At 47.8% G+C, this 12,615-nt stretch overlaps 2 long non-coding RNA genes across 5 annotated transcripts in view; one reads left to right on the top strand and one right to left on the bottom strand.

The window, feature by feature from the left end:
- The window catches only part of Gm35779, a 27,041-nt gene extending 16,443 nt beyond the window's left edge, over positions 1–10,598 (top strand). For 3 of the 4 annotated variants that reach the window (XR_390803.2, XR_881452.1, XR_881453.1), the window contains 3 exons: positions 1,844–2,009; positions 8,633–8,872; positions 8,992–10,068. This is a non-coding gene — a long non-coding RNA (predicted gene, 35779). The other variant, XR_390804.2, reaches the window with a different exon arrangement.
- The window catches only part of Gm46723, a 26,678-nt gene extending 14,063 nt beyond the window's left edge, over positions 1–12,615 (bottom strand). Inside the window, exons 1-2 of the long non-coding RNA XR_001784456.2 lie at positions 12,134–12,615; positions 10,142–10,211 (exon numbers count right to left, since the gene is read on the bottom strand). This is a non-coding gene — a long non-coding RNA (predicted gene, 46723). The remainder of the gene's footprint in view (positions 1–10,141; positions 10,212–12,133) is intronic.

Below are 12,615 nucleotides of genomic sequence, written 5' to 3'. Positions count from 1 at the left end.
CTGTTCAGTTCTTGTTGTTTCTTTATTTTTATTCTTTCTCTTGAGCTAACAACACATTCATGGTTCAGTTTTATTTCTTCTTTTTCTCTTGGAAGAGCACTGTGAGTGCTCACCACAGTGTTTGCAATATATATTTAAATTAATCTGAGTATACCCTCAAATAATACCATGTCACTCAAGAATAGTCTAATGGCCCAACAGCGGCATGTTTCCCATCCTGACCTCTTAGCCTGTGTAATATTTTTGTTATCTCAATTTCAAGCATACTAAAGCATATAATAAATTCTTCTTCTTCTTCAGGCAGTCATTTATGCTTTAGTGCAATTAAAATTAGCAAAGAAAATTCATGTGATTTTTATCTTTATTTCATTTTAAGAATCCTATTCTTTTGTGTAATCTTAAGACTCTACTGGAGATTCGTTTTGCCTGAGGAACTTCCTTTTAAATTGAGTGTGTGTGTGTGTGTGTGAAGGTCAGGACAACTTTATGGAGTTGTTTTTCTCATTCTACCTTTACACAAGTTCCCAGGATGAATCTCAGAGTCTCAGGTTTGAGTGACAAACACCTTTACCTCATAATCCATCCTACTACCCCATCCTTTGATACTGTGCCTTAGCTTAGGGTTACTATTACTGTGATGAAACATTACATACACAAGCAAATTCAGGAAGAAAGGGTTCATTTGGCTTATACGTCCACATAATAGCTCATCGCTGACAGAAGTTGGGACAGGAATTCAAACAGGGTAGTGACCTGGAGGCAGAGCTGATTCAGAGGCCATGGAGGGATGCGTGCTACTTACTGACTTGCTCATCATGGCTTGCTCAGCCTGTTTCCTTATAGAACCCAGCACTATCAGCTTTGGGGTCATGTTGCCTACAATGTACTGGACTCTCCCCATTAATTGCTAATTAAGAAAATGCCTACAGCCAAATCTTATTTTCTCAACTGAGGCTCCCTCCTCTCCAGTGACTCTAGCTTGTGTCAAATTGGCATAAAAGAAGCCAGCACATATTTATCATGGTAAGAGAACAAGCAATAAGTGCCTCCAATTTTATTTATCTGAGGAAGTACCTACTCCCTCATTCTCCGAGGATATTTTCAGTTGAGTCTGGAATCTGGGTTGACATACTTCTTTCCCTAGAACCTATGGCACACTGTACATTGATTTACAGCTGTCATGCTTTCTGGAAGAAAGTATGCAGTTGGTCTTATTTTTGTTTCTTAGTAGATATTTCTCATTTCTTTGGATTTCTTTAAGATCTTCTAAGTTTGTTTTTCAGCAGTCTGAATTTACCTTCAAACAACATGTGTCATAGTGAATAACATAGCATCACACTTTCATTTTTATGTGCCTATGTGTATGGGTATGTACACATTAGTGCAGGTACCAGAAGAGGCCAGAAGAGAGTGCCAGATCCCCAAAGCTGCAGTTATAGTTGGTTGTGAGTCACCTGAACTAGGGTCTTCTAAATCCCAGTTCATCACAATGATTTAAAATTCCCTGTTAGACATAGTCCCATAATCTAGGCCATCTCTGGGCTTGGTTTTTGGATCTTCCTTCCTTCCTTCCTTCCTTCCTTCCTTCCTTCCTTCCTTCCTTCCTTCCTTCCTTCCTTTCTTTCTTCCTTTCTTTCTTTTGTATTTTGTTTCTTGCTTTTACCTTATGATTTTTATTTGAAAGCTGGACATTTTTTCATAGGACACAAGATGCTGAGGTAAATTTTGGTTTTGTGCTTAGACAGATTTGTACACCTTTTCTTCAGTGAGTTTGTATCTGTTGCTATGGTTACTCTCAGTACACTGAAGGCTTTGCATTCTCATATTGCTACTCTGCTTTCAGGTGCTGGTGATCCGGAACCCAAAGTCTGACCCTCAAATCTCTGCCTAGGGTCTTTCTTTGTGTCTGAACACCCCTCCCAAGCCCACTGCTATTTTCCCTTGGAGCTTTCTACCTTGAAGTGGCTTGTAGGAACCGGGCCTCTGATGAGATTAGTCTTTGGTCCCTGGTAAGTTTGATGTAGAGTAATCTCCAGGGGAAGAACTTGTTGCATAATTGTACCATTCTATTATATCTGCATGGTCCTGTCATTACCCAAACCAATGCTTTACATATATGTATATGTTTGTGTTCACATGTATGTGTACATTTATGTGCATGTGTGTGTACAAGGCAAAAGGTCATTATCAACTGTTTTCAGTTGCTCTTCTACTTTTTGAGATAGCAACTTTCACTGAACCTGGTACCCAGCAGTTCATCCAGGCTGGCTGCAGCAAGTCTTTGAGATCCTCTTATTTCTGTATCCTGCATTAGGATTACAGGTACACACCCTTGTGCCTGGTTTTTAACATGGGCTTTGGGAATCCACACTCAGATCCTCATGCAAAGCATGCTCATTGCCAGCTGTGGTGATTTGAAGAAGAATTATCTCCCTTGGGAGGAGTGGCAGCCCTTAAGGAGTGGCACAATTTGGAAGTATTAGAAGGTGTAAACTTGCTGGAATAGGTGTGGGCTTTTGGGGGGGGATGTGTGTCACCAGGGATAGGCTTTGAGGTTTCAAATCCCATGACAGGTCCAGTATCTCTCTCCTCCTGCTGCCTGTGGATCCAGATGTAGAATTCTCAGCTACCTCTCCAGCACGATATCTGTCTGTTCTGCCATGATTCCCAACATGACACTGATACACTAAATCTTTGAAACTGTAAGCAAGCTCCAAATAGATGCTTTCTTTTATCATAAGAGTTGCCTTGGTCATGGTGTCTCTTCACAGCAATAGAATACTAAGACAGAAGTTGGTTCCAGGGAGTGTGGTATTGCTGTGACAGGCGTGACCAGAGTACTTTTTGGTGGACTGTGGGGTTTTGGATTACGGAAGCAGTGAGTGCTTTAAGTGGAGCTTAATGGGCCATGCGAGTAGGAACATGGAAGACAGTGATGGGGGTGATTTGAACTGTAGGAGCCCAGCTCAAGATGTTTCAGAGGGGAAGAATATCAGTAGGTAGCCTAGAGGCCATTCTTGTGATATTTTGGTGAAGATTGTAGCTACTTGCTGCCTGTGTCCAAAATATCTGACTGAAGCTAAATGAAAGAGTTTTTGAATTAATGGCATTGGCAGAGGAGATTTCAAGACAGCTTAGTATTGACTGTGTCCCGTGTTTATTAGTGGCTACTCTTACACAGATCTATAATGAAAAGGAGCAAGCTGAGCAAGGAAAACTACAGAGTGTGTGGTTTTAGAAGAGAAGGAGCACCATGTATGTAATGAAGTGAAGTCCAATGCTCAAGGAGATAAAAAGAAAAAAAGGTTAAAGAAAAACCTAACACTAAATGGAAAAAAAAAAGGGAGTGGGTGACCTTAGGGCAAGATCCCACCCAGCTAAGCTTCCAGTGTGTGGTAAGGAGTTAAAGACAATTAAAGAAAGGCTTAAGCAGTGAAACCATGGAAAAAAGAAAACCGATGAAAATGTATTTGAACAAGGGGCCCAAGTTTCAGCCCCAACAAGCAGCAGAACTTGGCAGCTCCAGCCACACATTTTTGGTTTTAGAGTCAAGGGTATAAGAAAAGAGTCGTGGATTCTCCCTCCTCAGCTCAGGAAAAACACTGATGCCAGGTGTGTCTCAGGGGTGGCCCTGTATGGAGGCCCAGAGAGGCCATTGCTTGAAATTGTGAAATTCTGGATTTTATTATAGACTCCAAGATGTTGGAGACCCCAGAGTCATGGGATACCTGCTAAGGAAAGCTGCTAACCTGGAGTAGAACGAGAGAGAGGGAGAGAGAGAGAAGTGTTGTAATCAACAAAGCTGAAAGTAGTTGGAGATCTGAAGAGTGCTTTAACATCAGACATGAGATGCAGATTTTGGAGTTTGCCCAGCTTGTTTTCAATCTTGCTTTGGCCCAGTATTTCCTCACCACACTCCCTTCCCTCCATTTTATAATGATAATGTATATTCTGTGGCACCTCATGCTGGAAGTATGTGACCTGTTTTCAATTTTGATTTTAAAGGAGGTTACAGTTAAGAGTCTCAGAAGAGACTTTGAACTTTTAAACAGTGCTGATACTGTTGTGCTAGACTATGGAACTTTTGAAGTCGAACTGAATGTAATTTTGCATTATGGTATGGTTAGAAGTCTATGGGAGCAGGGGCTGGAATGGAGTATGGTGGTTTGAATAAGAATGACCTCCATAGGCTCATGTATTTGAATGCTTAGAGAGTGGTACTACTGAAATGATTAGGAGGTAAGGCCTTGTTGGGTAGGTGTGGTTTTGTTGGAGAACACAGTGTCACCAAGGGTAGGCTTTGAGGTTTCAAAAGCCCATGCCAGACCCAGTCTCTCAGTCTCTCAGTCTCTCTCTCTCTCTCTCTCTCTCTCTCTCTCTCCCTGCTGCCTGTGGATCTAGGTGTAGAACTCTCAGCTTCTCCTTCAATACTACATCTGTCTGCATTCTACCATTCTTCCTGCTATGCCAATACTGTACCTCTGAAACTGTAAATCAGCCCCAATTAAATGCTATCCTACATAGGAGTTGCCTTGGTCATGGTGTCTCTTCACAGGAACAGCACAGTGACTGACTTACCAATTGAGCGATCCCCCAGCCCCAATTTTTTGTTTTTATCTTGAGTCCTTGCCTCAGATGAAGTAGGTTTTCACCAGTACCTATGACAATATTTTCTTTGCTCTCCTCTCTATACATGGAGGCCTATGGCTACTCAAGGACACTGGGAGGTGGGTGTGCTGCTTACGTTTGTTTATTTGTTTGTCTGTTTTTGTCAACTTAACACAAACCTGGAGGTAACCTCTACTGGGAAAATGTCTCCATCAGATTGCCTGTGAGCAAATCTGTGAGTCAGATTTTTGTATTAATGATGGATGTGAAAGGACCCAAGCCACTATGGGTGGTACCACTTCTGGGCAGGTGGTCCTGGGTGGTGTAAGAAAGGTTGAGCAAGCTCTGAGAAGCAAGCCAGTAAGCAACATTCCTCAGTGGCCTCTGCTTCGGTTCCTGCCTCGTGGTTCCTGCCTGAGTTCCTGCCCTGGCTTTTCCTTTATAATGAACTCTGATCCAACACATCATCCAAAAAAAAGGAAGGAAGAAAGGAAGAAAGAAAGAAAGAAAGAGAGAGAGAGAGAGAGAGAGAGAGAGAGAGAGAGAGAGAGAGAGAAAGAGAAAGAAAAAAGAAAAGAAAAGAAAAGAAACAAGACAACCACAAACCAAACCAAAAAACATCTCCCCCCAAATTCCAAACCTTTCCTCCCCATGTTGCCCTCAGTCACCATGCTTTATCACAGTACTAGAAAGAGAACTAAGACAGTGAATTCTTTGGAATTTCCAGTGTGTCACAGCCATTGCCTAAGTGGTCACTGGGGGAAGTTTCTTTTTGTCCCTTGGCCTTCCCTGGGAGGCCCCAGTGAGATTTTGTATGAAGCAAGCTCACTGCATCCTGGCCATCCTGAGTCTGAGTTGGTGTTGCATGAAGAAGTTCACTACTTAGAGGCAGATGGCCAGCGTTCAAGAGACACCAGGCAGATCATGTCCTGGTTACATCACCTCAGAGAGAGCCTGAAGGCAGATGTCCTGGCCTTGGTACCCTGAGGCAAGAGCCTAAAGCATTGGCCATCTCCAGGACAGAAGAGGCTGGCTCACATAACCAGCCCCCACCTGGCTCCAGGAGACTCTCAGCATAGTCTGTAGATTCCTGAGACCTGTGAGCAGGAAAAGACTCAATTCAAAGTCACTTGGAGAACTTTGAAGGGGGAACACCCCCGTAACTTAGCTTTTAAAAAGTTGACTTGCTTCTCATTTGGGGCTAATGTGGCTTCTGTGTCATTGACTTCAGCTTAGGACATTCCTCTTCACAGGGTCCCATCCTTTTCCCAGGCCCTATTGCCAACAGCAAAGTAATAATGTCTGACCTTCTTGTCCTGGCATCTGCCATAGACTCTACTTTCTATTTTCCATACCTGGTAAGGTGCTACCCTTGTTGTCCCCACCAGCTGCTCTCTTGTTAAGCATGTATGTGCCTTACACACACAGGTGTGTGCACCAGCACATTCATATCTATGGCAAACCACGCGCATACATGTATGCATTCCAGCCTTATGTACATACATGTGCATGTGTGTGTGCACATCTATGGCAAATACACGTACTTGCAGATGTATATGCTCAAGCACCAACCTTATGCACACACACACACACACACACACGTGTGTGTGTTCATACCTATGGCAAACATGTATACCTGCAGACAGGCATCTTCAAGGACACTCACTACTCCACTCACACAAGTTCTCCCATCCTTCCTCTTTGGATCTTCCCAGTGTGAGAGTCCCACTTCCAATCTTATGTCCATATCATGAGGCTAAAGGAGAGTGGGCCTGAGCTGAATTAAATTCTAATCATCTCTGGAAGGAAGCCAATATCACAGGGGATAATGACAATGATTTAAAATGTTGAATGCCTGAGTGAGGGAGTGGGTGGTGAGTGGGTGGGAGGTGGATGCTAAGGGACATTGCAGGAAGAGAGGGTCTTGGTATATAGATCCTGTTCCAAGCTCCACATCCCCAAAGTCTCCATGCCCATGTGGGAATCTCTGGGGAGAGGGGGGGGTTCCCACCACGTGGCCCACATCTGTTGGGGCCTCAAGGTTCTTGAGGAGCTGAGCTGAATTCAAGCTCCAGTCCCCTATCCCCGGTCATGTGATCCTACATGAGAGAAATGTAGTCCTCCTGTAGCAGGCCGGTTCTCCCTTCTGCAGACCGGAATCTGGACAGGATGAATGTGGAACCCCGTGCAAAAACCATTCTGGGGACTACAGGACCCTGGCTCAGCCGCTGGGATTTCTGATCCAGCTAAAACCTGGGGCCCGCCGTGTCCAGCCATGTCCAGCATGGCTTCCTCCCCTGCATCCCAAGTAGAGCTATGGCGTGCAAGCGAGACTTCCCTCACTCCAAACCAGCCTAGCCTGCTCCAGAACTCCAAGCCGAAGGAACAGAGTGAGGCTCTCTCTTCTCAGCGAATGCTTAATGGGCCCCAGGCTGGGCAGACTTGACAGTTGTAATGAAATCGGTTCATTACACCCTCTACACAAGAGCCGCTTAATGAACATGCAGCCCAAGGCACTGAGGCCTCTAAGCAAATGCAAATGGAACTATGTACACGGCCATTTAATTAGCAGGGAGTGGAGGCAATGGAGAGAGAGACACCAGAGGGTCAGGGGGCTGGGAGGAGAAAGGTGTCAGGAGAGGGGTAGAGGGGGTGGGGAGGAAAAGAGAGAGTGAGCTGGAAAGGGGATGGTACCTGGGAGGCTGGGGAGCTGGGGGCATGGTCAGCTTTCCCCTGGAAGGCGAGGATCCCAGGCCCTTGTTTTTGTTACATATAGCACTGGGGGCTGGGGAAGCCACCATGGAAGAAGACACATGAGGTCCTGCCTCCCTGGGATTCACAGTCTGATGGAAGAGGCAGGCATTCCGCAGAGCATCCAATCGAATCAATGACCCCTGGAAGCTTAGGTGAGCTTCCACTGTAAGAGCCTGCTAAGGGATAGGCAGAGCCCTGGGGCTGGTCTCATCTCCCAGTCACAGCTGGCTGCAGGCCTGTGGCAAGTGAAATAACTTTCTATGCTCTTAGTTCCTGTCTATTAAACGGAGATCCTAGACAACTGCCAAGAACTAATTGTTTATTAATAGACTGCCATCCTTACAAAAGTGTCTAGTATACAGTAAGTACCCAATAAATGCTTGCTATTATCTTAAAAGCTATAAATGGAAAGGAGAGATGAGAAGCCCTGATCTTGATCAGTAAATTAGAGTGCTTGTCCCCTTGGCGGTGCCATGAAACTGAGTGCTGAAGAAGGCCAGAAGTTGGCCATATTGTATGTGAGGGTCCCCAGAAGCCATACTTCCTTCCTTCCCTCCCTCCCTCCCTCCCTCCCTTCCTCCATCCCTCCCTCTCTCCCCTCTGCCCTTCCCTTCCTCTCTCCCTCCTTCTTTCTCTCCCTCCCTCCCTCCCTTCTTTCTTTCCTTCCATCTCTCTTTTTTTCCCTTTCTTTGAAACAGTGTCCCCTGTAGCCCAGGCTGCCTTTTAACTCCCTATGTAGCCAAGGATGACCTTGACCTTCCCAAATGCTAGGATCACAGGCATGTACCGCCATGCCCCATCTCAGGTTGTACGTTTTTCTGGGGATCTAACCAGAGCTCTGTGCCTACTGGGCTAGTCCTCTACCAGCTGAGCCATATCACTAGCTCCCAGCCCCCACCCCCCTTTTGACTCATTCCCTGTCAGCAGGACTGAGTCCAAGTTTGTTCTCCAGAGTGAACAGGCCTGGAAAGCACTGTACAGGCCACATAGATTGATAGTTAGGACCAGGAAGAAGTGGGCATCTGGGGCCACAGGTTCTGTAACAGGCCTCTGGGGAGGGAGGGACAGCACAGGGCAGTGGAGCAAGGTGATAACCACCAGGCTCTCCAGCTGAGAACCAGGCCTCCAAGACTCCAGTCTCTAACCCATCTCTTTCTGACTGTAGCTATTCCCCCGGGGCACCCAAGCAACCATGTGACCCTCCTCTTGACCCCAGCAGCTCTGAGAAGTGACCAAGAGCTTGTCTGTCCCTTCCTCCACCTCCATATAGGAATGCCCTCTCTTGGCCGCCTCTTGCAGAGACACAAGATATCAAACTTGTGACAAGCCCCACCGCCCCCTCCTTCCCAACCCTGGGCTGGAACCCCCTTGGGAGAGTCCCTGAACATCAGCTGCCTGCACTCCTCTGCGCCTGATCTTCCCAGAGCAAAGAAGCACCTACCCCCACCCCCCACCCCACCATCCAATTAATGCAATTAGAAGCAGTCAGGTTGTGGGATCTGTGAGCACGGTGAGTGACTGGGAAAATTACCTCCCTGCAAACATCTCAAATTTAATTTCCTTCCATAATCTACAAACTAAATAAAGAAAGATAAACTTTGTGCTTGCTCCCTTCCTCTCTTCCCACAGCCTCACCAGCTGGCCCGAAGGAGTCATGTGACTGGGCCCTTTCACCAGGGCTCAGCACAGGGCAGTCATGGATGCGCACACATATTCAGGTCTGCACGTGTATGTAAGTTCCCCCACACCTATGCCCCCACATATATGAATGTACAAACATCCATGGACACACATGTCTATATATGCACATGCTCTACATGTCCTACATGTATGAGCTCATGTGCACACGCACACACACACACACACACACTCCCCAGCTTCAGCTCTTCTATTAAGAGCTGTGTGGCCCTGTGTGCCTCAGTTTCCCACCTGTCACAGCATGGAGGCTGCTGCTCTTCTCTGCCAGCCTCCCTGCTTCATTTACCCTGAGCCTAACTGGCTGAAGAGGAGGAGGTTGACAGAGCATCCAGGAAGAGAGGGAGGGTCCACCTGTGGGCAAACAGCTCACCACCAGCCATGTCTGGGCCCAGAGCTGAGGGCAGCCAGGCAACAGCTGCCTTGCTGTCCAAGCGCATGCCCATGAACCACTGTTCACACTGAGAGCATTGTCATCAGCTTCCAGAGGTGGCTGTATCCTCCAGTGTCGCTCTGCCCCAGGCCCTTGTCTGCATGGCCCAAGCAGCCCAGGCACCATCTGGTCTTCAATTTCCCTCTGAGAACAAGGTTGGGCAAAGCCTGGCTCAGGTAGCAAGAGGAGGCGTGTCTGGAGCCAGGAGGCAAAGATGCCTAAGTATTCCTGGAGTTTGTCCATCTGGGGCTGGGACCTGGGGTCACTGTAAGAACCAGGTAGCCATAGGTTGGGAGGGGTCTTGAGTCACCAGATGGAAACACAACCTTCAGGGAGGGCCGAGAGCCAAGAGAGCCGGACAGTCTGTCCCTGTGAGCCACAAGAGGCCTGGTAAGCCACTTCCTGTTCAGGTCTAGTTTTGTATACTCAAGGAGGGCTCAGGTTTGTATACTCAGGAGGCTGATATGGTGCAATGGAGGGTCTTGAACTGTGGGCAGGGAAGCTGAGGAGGTAATTGTGGAGGCAGGCCTGGTTTTGAATCCCAACCACTAGCCCTGTTGCAACCTCCTTCTCCTTCCCAACAGGTTCACTTTTCTGTCACACAGGACAGGAATCTGCCTGTGGCTAGCGACCCAAGACACAGAAAGGTACCTGCAGAGCCAGGCAGGTGTTTGCTCCATCTCCTCTGCATCCCATGGGGGCTGGCATCCTGGTTCCGGATCTGTGCCCAAGAGATGTGGGTTAGCCTGGTACAATTGTGAAATGCTAACCCTGCCTCCACATTCCATGGCCGTTTCCTCCAGACATTACTCCAGGAGGGAAGGTGAAGGTTCCTAAGACTCAAGTGGTGAATGAAAGGTCACCAGGAGAACAGAACTTGGAAGGTTCTTGAGGCTCTCTCCCCAGCTTTACATAAGGGAGTGAACAACTGAAGACTCTCAGCAGCCTGATCAATTGATCTGGGGACAGTGGTGCTGTCTGCAAGCTGTAGAGAAGGCTCCAGGGCTGCAGGTTTTCCAGCAGCATCACTGGTGTGGGGAGGGCTTTGGTGACGAAACTGTCCAAGCTCCTGCTAGTAACCCCAATAAAAAAGCCATTGGTTTTCTAAGTTGGACATTCGTGCATTTGATACTTAGGTCTGTCATGTGTATGTGTGTGTTGTTGTTGTTGTTGTTGTTGTTGTTGTGATGGTGGTGGTGGTTGTATTGTGTCTCTCCAGCAAAAGTCTGACATACCGCAGTGTGTCTGTGCTCTGGGATGCTTTTCTGACTTGTGTGGGAAGAACAGTTGAAGGCCTGGCTGGGGCACCGTGAACGAGAACCCCAGGAAAGAGGCTGTGTGTGCAGGCTGTGTCGGGCTGACTGATGAGAACCGCAGTTCTATGGTGCGATAGGAGGTTACAGGTCCTGACCCTCCACCCCTGCCCTGCAGGACCCCTGAGCAGAAAGGTTAAGGGAGTGGCTCAGAGTCACCAGCTAATGCTCTGTTCTTTAACCTGCTCTGGAGGTGGGGGTGCATCTGGACCCAGAACCCTAGATTCTTCTCCAATGCCATCCCTCCACCTTCAGGCCAGGGGGAGCCTGGGAACAGGACCCAGATCTCTGGGGGTCTAGACCAAATGTCCCACAGAGCCATCTCCCAAAGGCCTGGACCAGGGCTGGGCAGGGGAGGGTTAAGGGCAGAGCTGCCCTGGCTGTTAGTGTTGAACTTGCAGTTTCCAGAGGCCGCAGGAGCTCCCGAGCAAACATTTTCTCTCCTAATGACACTGCAGCAGATTAAGGAGGGGCGCGCCTCCACAGCGGCATTAAAGAACAGCCATCCATTATCCAGAATTGTCTGGCCTGGCAGCTGGATTAACTAGCCCCCAGACCTGGTGCAGAAAGCCTTTCTCATTTCTACCATCAGCAAATCCTGCCTGCTTCTCTTGGTCCAGGTTCGGCGGAGGGAAAGATGTCAGGAATCAGTCTGGGAGGATACTATTTCAGGCTGAGGCTTGGTTCAACATAAAAAAAAAAAAAATTCTTGTAGTCATAGTGGGCCACAGGAGGAGAAGCCACACTGCACTGGGCCACACTTTACTAAAGGGTAGTTTGAGGGTAGACAGCTTCTGGTAGTGAACAGGAAGAGCCTCTGGGAGCCGGCGTGGACACCGGTGGATACGGTTTGCCTTGATCTGTCCTGTTCCAGAATGTGCTCCAAAGGCCTGGATGCTCAGAGCACGAATGGATTCGTGGTTAGAGATGGGTCCCTACCTTGTCTCTGAGACTCTGGGGGAAGTGACATTCCTTACAATGCTTTCACCGCTTTCACTGATTAAGGCCCTACTGTGTACCAGTTCATAAAGCAGCTTTCCACCGAATCCCCGATGAGTCTCCGCTGCAAACAGGTAGATATCATAGATACAAGAGCACCTACAGAGAGACAGGGTAGCACAGGCTGCCAAGTGGCAAAACTGAGGTCAGGGCTGCCCACAAATTTGTATAGTGAGCTGTCTGTGCCTCCATTTCTCACCTATAAAGCAGGGATGTCTCTCATAAGAGGTTGGACAGCGCCCCTGTGCCTCTTAAAATACAGTAGGCATGGGGTGGGGGATAGGCACAAATGGGCACAGACACGCGTGAGTGCAGATACAGGCACACTTACCCACGTGGAGAAGTCAACATCTGTGCTTCTGGAGTCTGTGGGCCCAATTCAGAATGGGGTCATCTGCTGAGCAAGCATTCCAAAGAGCAAAGTCTGGGCTGGGATGAGCTCAGCTGGTAGAGCTGTTGCCTAGCATGTTCGAGGTCCTGTGCTTGACTGTCAAAACCACATGAATTGGGACTGTTGGAGGTAAGCCTGTAATCCCAGCGCTGGAGATGTGGAGGCTGGGAGGATCAGAGGTTCAAAGTCATCCCAGCTACCAAACGAGCAAAGTCTGAAGTGGGGTCTCTCTTTCCAAGTCTATGATATATTTAAACTCTGCCAATGCTTAGCTGGTGAGTATAGACTCTGCAGGACATATCACAAGCATAAAACATTTTATCCTGTTCCCCAATCAGGGGAGCACGATGCAGGCTGAGGATTGAGGCTGGTGTGCACAGACGTCCATGGCTGCGTTGAAGGAAACAGCTGATGCTTGGGAA

This window comes from Mus musculus, chromosome 4, assembly GCF_000001635.26.
Source record: "Mus musculus strain C57BL/6J chromosome 4, GRCm38.p6 C57BL/6J".
Classification (NCBI taxonomy): domain Eukaryota; kingdom Metazoa; phylum Chordata; class Mammalia; order Rodentia; family Muridae; genus Mus; species Mus musculus.
This window is presented reverse-complemented; position numbering and strand designations above follow the sequence as displayed.